Source organism: Rhinolophus ferrumequinum, chromosome 17 (assembly GCF_004115265.2).
Source record: "Rhinolophus ferrumequinum isolate MPI-CBG mRhiFer1 chromosome 17, mRhiFer1_v1.p, whole genome shotgun sequence".
NCBI classification, from domain to species: domain Eukaryota; kingdom Metazoa; phylum Chordata; class Mammalia; order Chiroptera; family Rhinolophidae; genus Rhinolophus; species Rhinolophus ferrumequinum.
Window position 1 is genome coordinate 8,471,772 of NC_046300.1, and position 13,480 is coordinate 8,485,251.

The following is a 13,480-nucleotide window of genomic DNA, read 5'->3' on the forward strand; positions in this document are numbered from 1 at the left end:
TTTTCCAACTGAGCAAATACATTGGTCATTTAGGTGGAGGTTTAACATTGGTCTGAATTCCTATAGATGCTTTTTATTTTAGAATGCTTTTCCTGTCAGATGCTAACATCTCACAAGTGAGGATATCCTTGGGATGGTGTGTAGGTGTCTGTAGGAGTGTGATCATGCTGGCAGGCTGCTGGGAGGTCTGCTGCCTGGGAGCCTGCTGTGGGCCTGCAAGAACCTGGAGCAAGTATGTTTCTGACTGTAACTTTTCCTGCTGCTCAGTTCCTACCAAGTACAGTTAGAGCCTCTCTTTGGGGAGGGCTGGATACTAATCACCAATATTTGCTTCATGATTAGCTCTCCGGAGACCCATGGGTTAACTTGTATTTTGAGTCTTTCCTTTGATATTTGGCCTCTTGGTGAATAGTTATTAATTGCGAACTCTATTTTAGCAGGCAGATGATCCAGGCCAAGTTTAAAATTTTACGAATTTTGTGTTAATGTAGAGCTAACATTTTTCATAAATTATATAGATGGCTGCAAAAACCTTTTGTCTGGAAATCCATTTGTTGTGATATTCAGCACACACAAAGACTTTCTAAAATTGCCTGGTTAAAAATACAACTCTTCTATTAATTTATGAATTCTAGACTAGAGTATCTGTATCAACTCTGTAACATAAGCTACAAATTTTATGCTAATGATTCCGTAGTGAAAATGATAGTTACAAGGAATCAAAAGTCAACTGAAACATTTATTGAGTATGTACAACTATGTACCCAGCAGCTGGTTACTGGGATTCCTCCATTTAAGAGTAAGTTTCTATAACACATTCATTATGGTCTTTTTATTTTCTAGTATACAGGACTGCAAAATCCCTCAGGTACTAGCAACAGAAACAAACAAGTCTAAATCGTAAGAATGTTAGGCTCCAGTGAAATGTTAGCTTTTCTTGATATTTTGTATTAATAATCACCCAAAGTGTATCTTAAAAGTCGAAGAATTATAAAAATACACATGCATGCAAACACATCTTTTAAGATATTTATATGGAAAAAATAGTGACGATGACAATAAGAAAACATAAGCAATGGATACATTTCACAAAAGCACATAGCTAACAAATAAATTTTGCTGTTAACATATGCACAACTGAAAAAAATGTCCTATCACAGCCAGGTTCAAACTCCTGCCCAAATTTCACATCCCCTGACACTATTATTATCTCTTCCAACAAGGAAGAAAAGTAGTCAAAGAAAGATGAGCACCAGGTATTTCTTGGTAGTCTCATTGTCTCTCTCTAATGCATGCGAGCAGTACTGTAATTGGGGAAACACTGGTTTTATATTTGACTACCACTGTTTCAATGTGTTGATATTCAGCTCTTGACATTACTTCCTTACATAAACTGCTGTTACTCTGCCAAAAATACTATACTGTACTTTTTATAATTGTGACAGTTGGCTTCCTGAATAATTATACAATAAAAGTTTTGTTTTTATTTTTTAATGGACGTGGCAAACTAAATTTAAGCTTAAAGAGTATACTTATTATAGTTACCTTGGGGGAAACTTCAGGAGTGCGTTTTCACCTATTTCTAACAATATTATTTTATTGTACTATAAGATAATTTATGTACTAATTTGCCTTTTGTTGAGAGGGGTAGTGTTTATGCCTTTCTCATGTCATGCATACGGCTAGGCTGCTGCTTGTGCTGCTTTTGTTATCAGTGCAAGCTATGTCCTGGTGCTGAGGTAGTCCTAGTCCAAGGGTGCTAGTAGGCTTGAACTCATGGTTTTTGGACAAATGGACAGAGCTCACAATTAGCAATAGTGAGTATATTGTGGGAGCATAAGATACCAAAGAGACATGCATCATTCTTCATTGCTGCTACTAGGGAATCAAGTGGTTGTAGATTAACAGGATAGGCTATACAATTATTGTTACTTTGAAATAAACTTCCATGTTGTAACTTGCTTGGATATCTATAGATGTTTTCTCTACCTGAAGAATTGTTTGGAAAATGGGACCATTATTACTCTAACCTAAGTTATTCTAAGTTGGACATCATTAAGACCCTAAATTAATGATTCCCTGATTCAGAAATTTGCATTATTCACAGTTGACTTAAAAACCAGTGCTCATTTTATGGTACTACAGAGGTAGAAGAAAGGTAGGTATACAAGGTTGACACATACTTTAAAAAAAACACCCTAGATCATATTTTGAAATTTCCCCGTTAGTAAGTTTTTCCTTTTGTCTTCATTAAAAGAAAGTTTGAGGAGGGTAAATGACACTGTTCTGTTTCAGTGAAATTTCAGGTTAATTATAGTTTAAGCATAGGTGTACTAAAGTAATTTATTTATATATACATATATATATATCAGATGGGTAATGTGCCGATGTCGTAACAAGGTTTGAGGTAGGCACATCTCACACAAGAACATGAACACCCATTCATCACACTTGTGGACTACGAAAGGATCTACTAAAGTAAAGTAAATTTTTTTGAGCCCATCAATGAATATAATATTTTGATTTTTGTAAAAGGCACAATTTAGAACAGGGGTTGGCAAATTGGACATTGGGCGAAAATCAGCCTGCCTGCGTGTTTTATACAGTCTGTGAACTAAGAATGAATTTATGTTTTTTAAATGGTTAAAAATCAAAAGATTTTGTGACATGAAAATCTTAAATTTTCATCGAAGTGTGGCTTATCCCAGTTTATGCTTTTTAGAGTGGCTCGGTAAGAAGTTTATCTAATGCCAACTTGGCATTAGTGTGATCGATGAATATCACAGTTATGTTAGAATAATTATCTCTATTATATGTTTCTCCTTTAGTATAAGCTTTTAAGGAAAGAGCTTTAAGCTTTCAGGTTGTTTTACTCTATTAGTCAGAAAAAAACAGAGTTTAAGGAATTGGTTAAACGGGTTTTTGGAGAACTGAGAAAATGAAAAGGGGACACTGAAGTAACAGAAGGGCAGAAAGGTGGCTGTACCCACCCGAGGGCTGGGGGAAAAAAGGGTACAGGGTGTGGTCACCAGAACATAGAAGCTTGGAGTAGGGCCCCCTAGAGCTGAGACGTTTGAGGATGTGGGTATAGGACTACTGGTGCTGGTGTCTGTGAAGAATTGCAGTTACACTGGTCTGGGATTGTGTAAAAAAGGTGGAAACTGGAATGAACACAGGGTGAAATGCATTGATGATTGATAGGTCCATGCACATAGGAACTGACCAAACAGAAAGGACCAAGATCCCTCTTATTCTCCCAGCCTTCCAGTCTTTGTCTAGCACATGCTATTAGTGTCAAAGGAGAAATGTAGTTTACAGGGTCCTAATCATACTTAAACAAACAAGAGTGTAGAAAGTGTGAGCTAGGAGCTAGGAGTTGAAAGAAAATATCTTAGACACATTGTCTAAACATATTGAAAAATTTCTCAAAGCTCCCGGTAAGAAATTATTCTAGTGTATTTCCAGGAATCTGGGAAGGTAAATAAGACATCCAAAAGAAGACTTTTGGATGAGCATTGTGAAGTTTCTGGAGGTCTTTTTTTTTTTCTTTTTCTTTTTTTAGGTCATGATGTCTATTTATTCCCCATATGTTGCACTCTTGAGGCATAAACAGTGAAATCCTGGCTTTTGTTTACCTTGGCCTTTTGGGGATAATAGGGGTAAAAGACTGAGGAGTGAAGAGTAAAACTTTATTATGTAACAATAAAATGTAACATATTAAAAGTTGGGACTTTCTGTATATGCTTCAATTTAAGATTGCTACCCCATAGGAGAAAAATAAATCCAATTATCAATTATTTAGGAATAAGGGGTTCCAAATAGGATAAAGCCAATTTGTGTATGTTCTAGTTTAGTGTTTCTTGAACTGTGGTGAACGACCAGGCCTTTTTTTTCTTTCTTTTCTTTTTTTTTTAGTCTGTAATGGACTGATACTTTTTAAACATACAATAAAAATGAATTTCTAGAAAAATGAAGTGAAAAATCCAGACATTCACAATACAATGGCACTGATGGAACCAGTCATGTCTTGATTGTGGTGGTGGTTACAAGAATCCATACATGGAATAAAATTGCATAAAACTGCACACACACAAATGCATATGAATGCAGATTAAAAAAAGGATGAAAACTGAATTAAGATCTAGTTTAGTTAACAGTCATATAGCAATATCAACTTCCTGGTTTTGCTTGGACTATCGCTATATAAGATGTCACTGTTGGGATGGGGCTGTGTGAACAGTAGAGTGGCTCTATTATTTTTGCAGCTTCTGTCAATCTAGTTATTTCAAGATATATATATATCTTGAATAAATATATATGTAAGCCTACTGATCCCTGGTCAAGGTCATATTGCTGTAAAAGTTTCCAAAACTTTAGTCTCAATTTCTATACTTCTGGATATGTAACAAACTTTGCCATCTGGCACTGGCCTGATGACTACAGTTAAGTGTTAGCTCCCTTTTCCCTCTGTTTACTCCATATTTTTGCTGTTCTCAAACTCTTTTTACCTTTCATCTCCTACCTCCACTTTTCTACTCCTCATTTGTTCAAAATTATTTACTATTCTTATTTTCTAGTAGTGGAGACTTGTTAATCAAAGAATGTTACAAATATGTAATTCAAATTGCTAGTAGTTCCCATTTATTGAGCACTAATTATGTGCCTGGCACTATATGGAGGATTTTAAATAGACATTTTTCTTTCATCCTCAGTTTGAAGTAAATATGGTACTGCTAACTTTAGTTTTATAATCTCTCTGGCCACCCTTTTTTAGTGACTTAGGTTTAAAAGTGTTAAAAAAAATGTAATTGGAGGTAGTGTTTAAGTCCAGATTGACTGACTTTAAATTTTTTGCTCTTAACCTATGTATTATATTGCAGTGCCTCTCCATCTGGTGTTTTGAAAACACATAATGGAGGAGAAGAGGAATGGTTACATGTCTTAAGAACAGAAGGCACTAGAGAGACTCTAGAATAGAAAACTTACACTGAACTGTATAGTTCTTTTTCATCATCCTAGTTACGGTGTTCACACCATGTCAGCTTTGATTTCCAGTGCTCTTTGTATGAATGTAGGCGTGAAAAACAGCTGCCTACTTTGACTTTTTGATATGATATTTGCTATTGTTTTTACTTCCAAGTCATAGTCCTTTTATTTTGTTTTTGTTGTTTTTGTGAGGGGTACATCTCCCTTGTCAATTTGCAATATTTCTCTGTCGTAGAATGTAACATTTGACCTAGTGAGCTACTAATGGTATTTAACATCACTCTGTGATTACTGGAATATTTTAAAGTGGCTTGGAACTTAATGGCTAGGGCTGTGGACCAACTGTATTTTCTTTAATGGTGGTATAGTATAACTTGACATTTGAGTCATAACAAAAACCCAATGGGAAAGAAGTTCTGATAAAATTGTTTTATAGATTAGCATTGTTATTATTATTATCATTATAACATATTATTATATACTGGAAATTGCAACCAGATTTCTAATTTGCAAAATGTTATACAAAATACTCTATTGTTTTTATGTTAACTTCAAGAACTCAAAAGATAATTTTCACAGGAAATGAAAATTTAGTACTGTGGTATCTTATCCTAAAAGGTTGGCACATGGGTGGAACGTGGATTTAAATATGAGGTATGATAAAAAATAAAAAAGTGAATGTTTAAGTTTAAAAAAATTATTCAGTAAAAGACACACTGCCATTAATCCCCCTCAGAATGCTCCCCCTCACTTTGAACACAGTTATCCCATCATTCTTGCCCCTTTTCGAAGCAGCTGTGGAAGTCCTCTTTCATGAGTGTCTTTAGTTGCGCTGTTGTGGCTGCCTCAATGTCCTGAATTGATTCAAAACACTTGCCTTTCATGGTCATTTTGACTTTGGGGAAGAGCTGTAAGTCGCACAGTGCCAGGTCCGGTGAATAAAGTGGATGAGGACACACTGTAATGTTTTTATTTGACAGAGATTGCCGTACCAGAAGTGATGTGTGACATGGAGCTTTTCTGTCCGTTGTGATCAAAGAATACGGTGAATGCTGCTGCTGAGTGCCATCCAACAGAAGGGCTTCAATACCGGAAGTGGCTTGTCGAACCTTAGTAACAGTGCGTGATAAGTTGCAACTTGTTCGGTGCAGTCAGTGGAGTGTGAGCTAAGGTTGAGAGAAGGTGTGTTTAAAGTGTGCCATAAATCATGGATCATGAACAACGCATTAATATGAAATGGGCAAATGGTTTCATCCTCCATCATGACAGCGCTCCATATTGCACATCTCTTCTGGTATACAGCATTTTCTATCAAAAACATTACAGTGTGTCCTCATCTACCTTATTCACCAGATCTGGCGCCATGCAACTTCTGGCTTTTGCCCAAAGTCAAAATGACCATGAAAGGTAAACGTTTTGAATTGATTCAGGACATTGAGGCGGCCACGACAGCGCAACTAAAGGCATTCATGAAAGAGGACTTCCAGAACTGCTTTAGAAAGTGGCAAGAACGATAGTATAAGTGTGCTCAAAGGGAGGGGGAGTGTTTTGAGGGGGATTAATGGAAATGTGTCTTTTACTGTAATAATTTTTTTATTTAAACATTCACTGTATTTTTTATCACACCTGTTACTCAGAATATGAATATTCTTCCTGAACATGAAATAGTTCCATATCTACTGTTGTTGAGTGTTTTTCTTTTTTTTTAAATTTCTCACCCTGAGTCTTTCAAATTAAATGAGCCTAAAGTAGAACTACATGTTGATGCTATTTGGCAAAAGTTAATTTATAGAAAATACTTTCCATCATAACATAATATTCACTGCGGTTACCTATTTATGATATCTTTATTGTTGGGGAGTAAAATTCTTGCAACTATAGAAATAATCTAAATCAGATGGGTGAATCCTGGTGATTACTTCTGTTTGCATCAAGGGTTTAATGCTCAGCCAGAACCAGGTGAATGGTTCTGATTGTGGGTAGGTGGGTGATTGGATGGTAACAGGAGTACATACATTTTGTCAGCACACTTCTAACCACCAACTCTCTCTGCCTACTGCATGTGCACACATGGTCTTTTGTTGTTTACTTGTTTGGGAATTTGTTATCCTCATTCATATGCAATTGAACATTAAAAGATTTTATTTTGGAAAATTTCAAACATTCGTACAAGAGAGAATAGTATAATGAACACCTGCCCTTCCCCCCACCCATCCGGCTTCATCTGTTATTAACATTTTGCCATTCTGGTTTGATCTGTCTCCCACTTTCTTTGTTTCTGCAATATTTTAAAGCACCCTAGATATTCTATCATTTCATACTTTATATCTCTGAGAAAGAAAGGCTTTAAGAAAAGTAACCACAAGATCATTATACCTAGTGCAACTGGCGATAACTCTAAATGTTACTTAATACACAGTCCCTATTCATTTTATTTTAAATCAGGATTACGTAATTATGTGATTACCAGATTTAAGATCTATCTTAATCTCCCCATGACTACTGTGTAACAACCAATTTGTACTTCTTAATCCCTTCCCCTTTTTACCCATCGGCAGTGCCCCTCCCATCTGGCAACCATCAAAATGTTCTGTGTATCTATGAGTTTCTGTTTTATTTATTTTATTCTTTAGATTCCACTTATAAGTGAAATCATACGACATTTATCTTTCTCTGTCTGACTTAATACACTCAGCACAATACCCGCTAGGTCCATCCATGTTGTTGCAGATGGCAAGATTTCATTCTTTTTTATGGGTGCATAATATGCCATTGTGTATATATATCTCACCTCTTCTTCATCCATTCAGGGATACCCAGGTTGCCTTCATATCTTAGCAATTGTAAATCATGCTGCAATGAGCATATGGATGCACACATCCCCTCAATGTAGCGTTTTGGATTTCTTCAGATAAATATCCAGAAATAAGATTACTAGATCCTTCTTTGTCTGTTGCTGTAGCCTTTATTTTAAAGTCTATTTTGTTATTTTAAAGTCTATTTTGTCTGGTATAAGTATTGCTATCCCAGCTTTTTTGTTTGTTTCCACTTGCATGAAATATCTTTTTCCATCACTTTCAGTCTGTGTGTGTCTTTCAATTTGAAATGAGTCTCTTATTGGTATCATATGTAAGAGTCTTGTTTTCTTATCCATTCAGCCCTCATATCTTTTGATTGGAGCATTTAACCTATTTACATTGAAAGCAATTATTGATAGACGTGGTTATTGCCATTTTATTCATATTTTTTATTTTTTTTCTCTGTTTTGTTTCGTCTAAAGAAGTCCCTCTAACATTCCTTGTAATACTGGTTTGGTGGGGATGAACTCCTTTAGCTTTTTCTTATCTGTAAAGGTATTTATCTGTCCTTTGATTTTAAATGATAGCTTTGCTGGGTAGAGTAATGTTGGCTGTAGGTCCTTGCTTTTCATCGCTTTGAACATTTCATGCTAGTCCCTTCTGGTCTGCAAAGTTCCTGTTGAGAAATCAGCTGACAGTCTTATGGCAGCTCCCTTGTAACTAACTGCTTTTTTCTTGCTGCTTTTAAGATTCTCTCTTTGTTTTTAACTTTTGACATTTTAATTATGATATGTCTTGGTGTGGGCTTCTTTGAGTTCATCTTGTTTGGGACTCTGCTTCCTGGGCTTTTGAATATCCATATATTTTACCAGGTTAGTGGAGTTTTCCATCATTATTTCTTCAAATAGGTTTTCATTTCCTTGCTTGCTCTCCTTCTGGTACCCCTATGATGCAAATGTTGGTACACTTGATGTTGTCCCAGAGGCCCCTTAAACTGCCCTCATTTTTTTGGATTCTTTTTTGTTTTTGCTATTCTGTTTGGGTGTTTTCTGCTACCTTGTCTTCTACATTGATTATTCGATCCTCTGCTTCATCTAATCTTCTGTTGATTCCCTCTACTGTATTCTTCATTTTAGTTATTGTATGCTTTATTTCTGATTGGCTCTTTTTATGTTTTCTGTCTCCATTTTTATATTTCCTATCTCTTTGTTGAAGTTCTCCCTGAGATCATTGAGCATCCTTATAACAAGTTTTTGAACTCTGCATCTGGTAGATTTCTTTTTCTGGAGCTTTGTTCTGTTCTTTTATTCATGACAGATTTCTTTGTCTCCCATTTTGGCCGCCTCCCTGTGTTTGTTTATATGTATTAGGTAGGGCTGCTCTGTCTCCTTGTCTTAGTAGAGTGTCCTTATATAGAAGGTGTCCTGAGCGGCCCAGTGGCACAGTTTCCCTGGTCTCTAGAGCTGAGTGTCCCAGGTGTGTCCCTTGTGTGGCTTGTGTGTGCCCTCCTGTTGTAGTTGAGTCTTGGTTGCTGTTTGTACATCAGTGGGAAGGATTGACCCTAAGGCTGATTGGCTGTAAGGACTGGCTGTGACTTCAGTGGAGGATTCGTGGTGCAGGGGCTGACTCTACAGAGCAGGATTCACTTTAGCACAGCTCTCGTGCCTACCCAGTCTGCCCTTTGGGTGTGTCATCCTTGAAGGAAGCTGGGTGATGCTCTGGTGATGCTCTTGCTCAGTCCACAGCTGGCCACTGGGCATGCCAGCTCCAGGGCCTCCTGGGAGGGGAACCCCTGCAGGCCAAGTTCAACTGCAGCCTGTACCCGGCCTGGGGCCACCTGGTATGAGTCACAGAGCAATCTGCAGATGGCTGCCACCTGTGCCGTGCTTGGAGGTGCCTCCAGAAGCCAAGCTGTGAACCAAGGTTGGCTGTGCTAGTGCCGGGCTTAGGGCTGCTCAGCAATAGGTATGGGACACGCCAAAGCCAGATGCTGCTTATTTGGGTTTTGTGACCCTTTGGGAGATTTTAAGGAAGCCTGCAGCATGAGCCAAGAGAGGCCATTTGTAAGGAAAAGCTACTGGAATCAGCTTGGGTGTGCCCAAAAGTTGGGTGGGGTGGGGTCTCAGAATCACCAAGGTAAGGCGAATGAGCGGTGTTAGCCAATTAATGGAGACTCAGATATGGTGTCTGCCTGCATCTGCACGCTGGGAGTGGGGAGGCTTCAACAATGAAACAAGGGCTTTTGCCAGCTCCTCTGTCTGGGAGAAAGCTGCCCCTCCAGCCCTTGCTCTGAAGCCAGACAACTCAGTTCCACCCTGTATGTCCCTGGCACACTTTTCGAGCTGCTGCCCAGCACTGGCTCTCAGAGCGAGTGAGTCTGTCAGTGAGTAAGTCCCTGCACAGGCCCTTTAAGAGGATTGCCTGGGACCGCAGCCGCCCTCCATCTCACTCAGCTATAATCTCCACTGGTTTTCACAACTAGAAGTTATGGGGACTTCTCTCCCTTGCACTGAAACCCTGGGCTGGGAAGCCTGGTGTGGGATTGGGACCCCTCTCTCCTTCAAGGGGGACCTCCACAGCAGACCTCCTGACTTTTAATGGTGACCCGCAGGTGTGGGAACAGCCCAGTCCACGTCTCTGCCCCTCCTACCAGTCTCGAGGTGGCTTCTTCTGTATGTCCTTAGTTGTAGGGCTTTGGTTCAGCTAGACATCAGGTGATTCTCAGGCATTCTCAATGGTTGTTCTGTAGTTTAGTTGTAATTTTGATGTGGTCGTGAGAGGATGCAAGCACAGTGTTACCTACTCCACCATCTTAATGGGAAATCTATTGGTTGCCTATTGTATCATATTGGGGCACTTTCAGATTGTCTTACTTTTAGTGATGTCAAAATTAATCAGAGGATTTTTGTATAGTTAGCCTGATGCATCCATTATGAAGTTTCCATGAACCTTTCGCTTACTTGTTTTAGCTGCCATTGATGATTGCATTTATTAGCTAGAGTTCTCCTATAAAGAACAACTAATGTGGACTTTTTTTTATGCATTCATCTTTCTATAGTATTTGCTGTGCTTAGAAATATTCCACACAACTTTTGTTCTTATTTTTGCTCAAATTGCCTCATTTTTGACCTTTAGCTTTGACACAGAAGCTTTTTCAAATTGGCTTCTGTGTCCTTTTGCATGATCCTGGTAATCTTTGTTAACTTCCTTGGCCCTACCTCATTTATACACTTCCTACCTTAGTTCTGGAATACAGTATTTCTTCTGTGAGCCTTGGTTCTCTTTAGTGAAAATTATATTTAGACACCATAATTTAGACACTACGTAGTCATGCTACTCATGACTACTGGGTCATGAAATGCTCGGCCTTTTGATTGAACCATAAGAATATGTGTATTTTTTAGAAAAAGAAAACTTTTCAGTTCATACTGACCTCTCCCATTCATATTTAAGTGTTTTCATTTATTTTAAAACTTTTATGCTAAAAATATTGGTTCCTAATGACATTAATGGAATAACTGATTTGCTTTATCTATTTATATATAATAGTTTCATTAGTAATAGCAATATTTCTATAACAGACTAGTAAATATAGTTTAAGATTTCTTTGTTTTTTTGCCCCTGGGATATATTTCAGTAAGGCACGTGCAGTCAAAATAGTTTTGTTTAATTTTATTTATACGTTTATGCCATTACCAATTTGATACAGTTCTTTGAATGTCTAGAAATCATTTTTTTTACTTATTTAAAAAATGCAACATTTTACATGACTCCAAAGTGCACTAAAAAAATGTTCAAAGAGGTATACCTTTTATCCCTGTTCTTCTCTTACCATTTCCTTTAATACGTGATCATTAGGTTTCATTTTGGTTGAGTCTTCCGTTTTCCATTTTGAAAATATAAGCATATTAAACATACTTTTCTGTGCTTTCCTTTTTTCACTTAATATTATATTCTGGAGATCATTCCAGAGCAGTATACAGAGATCTTCGTCATTACTTTGTAATGCTACATAACTACTCCATTGAATGGGTGGATGTACCAGGTTATTTGCCACTCTATTGATGAACATTTAGGCCATTTCTGGTCTTTGGCTATCACATGGATAACCTTTGCATTTTATTTTAATCTTGTTTTCCATATATGAAGTGGTGAGCATGCTGTATTCAGTGCATTGCAATTCACAATGATCCTACATTATCAGCCTTATAATAATAATTGTTTCAGGTTTGCTTGCTTGTTTTTTTTTTTGTTTTCGTTTTTTTGTTTGTTTGTTTGTTTTTAATGCCTACTTTGCCCTACTTGTATTAGTTGACTTGAAACCTCTTCCACACCTCAAATGTTAATTTGCTATTTTGGGGCAAGTGCTTAAACTCTTCATAACTATTAGAAAATAAATGATGGCTTTTAAAAAAATTAATTGCATTTAAGCTTTTGCTCCTCAAGAAAACTGAGTTTCATTCCTTTTCATTCATTATGGTTTTGTGGTAATTTATGCTAGAAACTTTCTCAGTTGCTGTTTTCATTGTGTTACCAAAATAAAACACAACCCATGTATATTTTTTAAATTTATAGTTAAAATAGAAAAAAACTTGCTTGTGAAACATGAAAGAATAACATTATTTTCAGAAGCATTTTTAATATTAACACCAAAGTAAGCAGGTATTTATGAAGGAAAGATCCTGAATTACCATCTTTGTATTTAAAAAGAGAAAGCTCATCTTTCTCATGTGCTTAGGTTTAATCACATCGTATGTTTTACTTTCATTGTTTTTATTTTGAAGGTGGATTTTAAAGAGCTGATTTGCATGAAGGTCTATAACCACATGAAGAAACTGACCACTATCTTTTTTTCATGTTTCTGTTTAATGTGGTTAAGCACGAGTACGTAGGACTGGAAGGCTGGCATAAGTACGCAGTCTGGTAAAATACAGGTTAGGTGCAGCTTATTAATCATTACCTAGATGAGCTTATATCCTAGTCTGTCTATAATAAGCCATCTCTCTTAGACACTTGGGAGTCAGTATTCAGTGGAGTATCTTTTTCATAGTAGAAGAATCTATTCTAAATTGGAAAAAACAAGAGCCCGATGATTTTTTTTACATCCAGTTTAGGAGTTTCCTGTATAATACAGGCAGGATTGATTGATCATCAGGACTCTGGTGTGAACACTTGTTACTCTTTTTCCTGATGCACCCCCTTTTGTTGCTAGACAAATACATTTACTACCTAGTACACTGAATCAAAATACTTTCTCTGAAACTTTTTACCCTTTGCTCCCAGTTCTATGTACTAGCTAATAAATATTTGATTTAAAGAGCAAGAGCTCTGCTGTCAAACAACCTGGGGATACTTGTCTTTGCCACTTCACTACCTAGGACTTTACTTTTCTTCATTTGTGAAATGGGAATACAAATAGTATACCTTCTATAGGTTTGAGAGTCAAATGAGCTAGCTGTATGTAAAGCATTTAACTCAATACCTGAAAAATGGAAGGTATTCTTTTAGCTGCCTGTAATGGTAATGGTGGTCTAGTAGTGGGGGCTATAAGACAATAGTATAATGTGTTCAGGTCACTAAGAACTTACTTGCCCTCTTTGTTGCGATTCATTGTCTAGTACTAAAAATAAATTTCAGCATTTATGCACTTCTGTCTTTTGAAGGTTATTTGGTAAGGGTGTCTCCTCCCCCACATT

At 37.1% G+C, this 13,480-nt stretch overlaps 1 protein-coding gene and 1 non-coding gene across 5 annotated transcripts in view; one reads left to right on the top strand and one right to left on the bottom strand.

Annotated features, from left to right (window-relative positions):
- The window catches only part of SETD2 (SET domain containing 2, histone lysine methyltransferase), a 112,067-nt gene that overhangs the window by 8,363 nt on the left and 90,224 nt on the right, over window positions 1–13,480 (top strand). The gene's annotated exons all lie outside the window — the stretch shown is intronic.
- LOC117037373 (small nucleolar RNA U13) lies at window positions 2,367–2,470 on the bottom strand. Its single transcript, XR_004425517.1, has one exon. It is a non-coding gene; the product is annotated as a small nucleolar RNA U13 (small nucleolar RNA).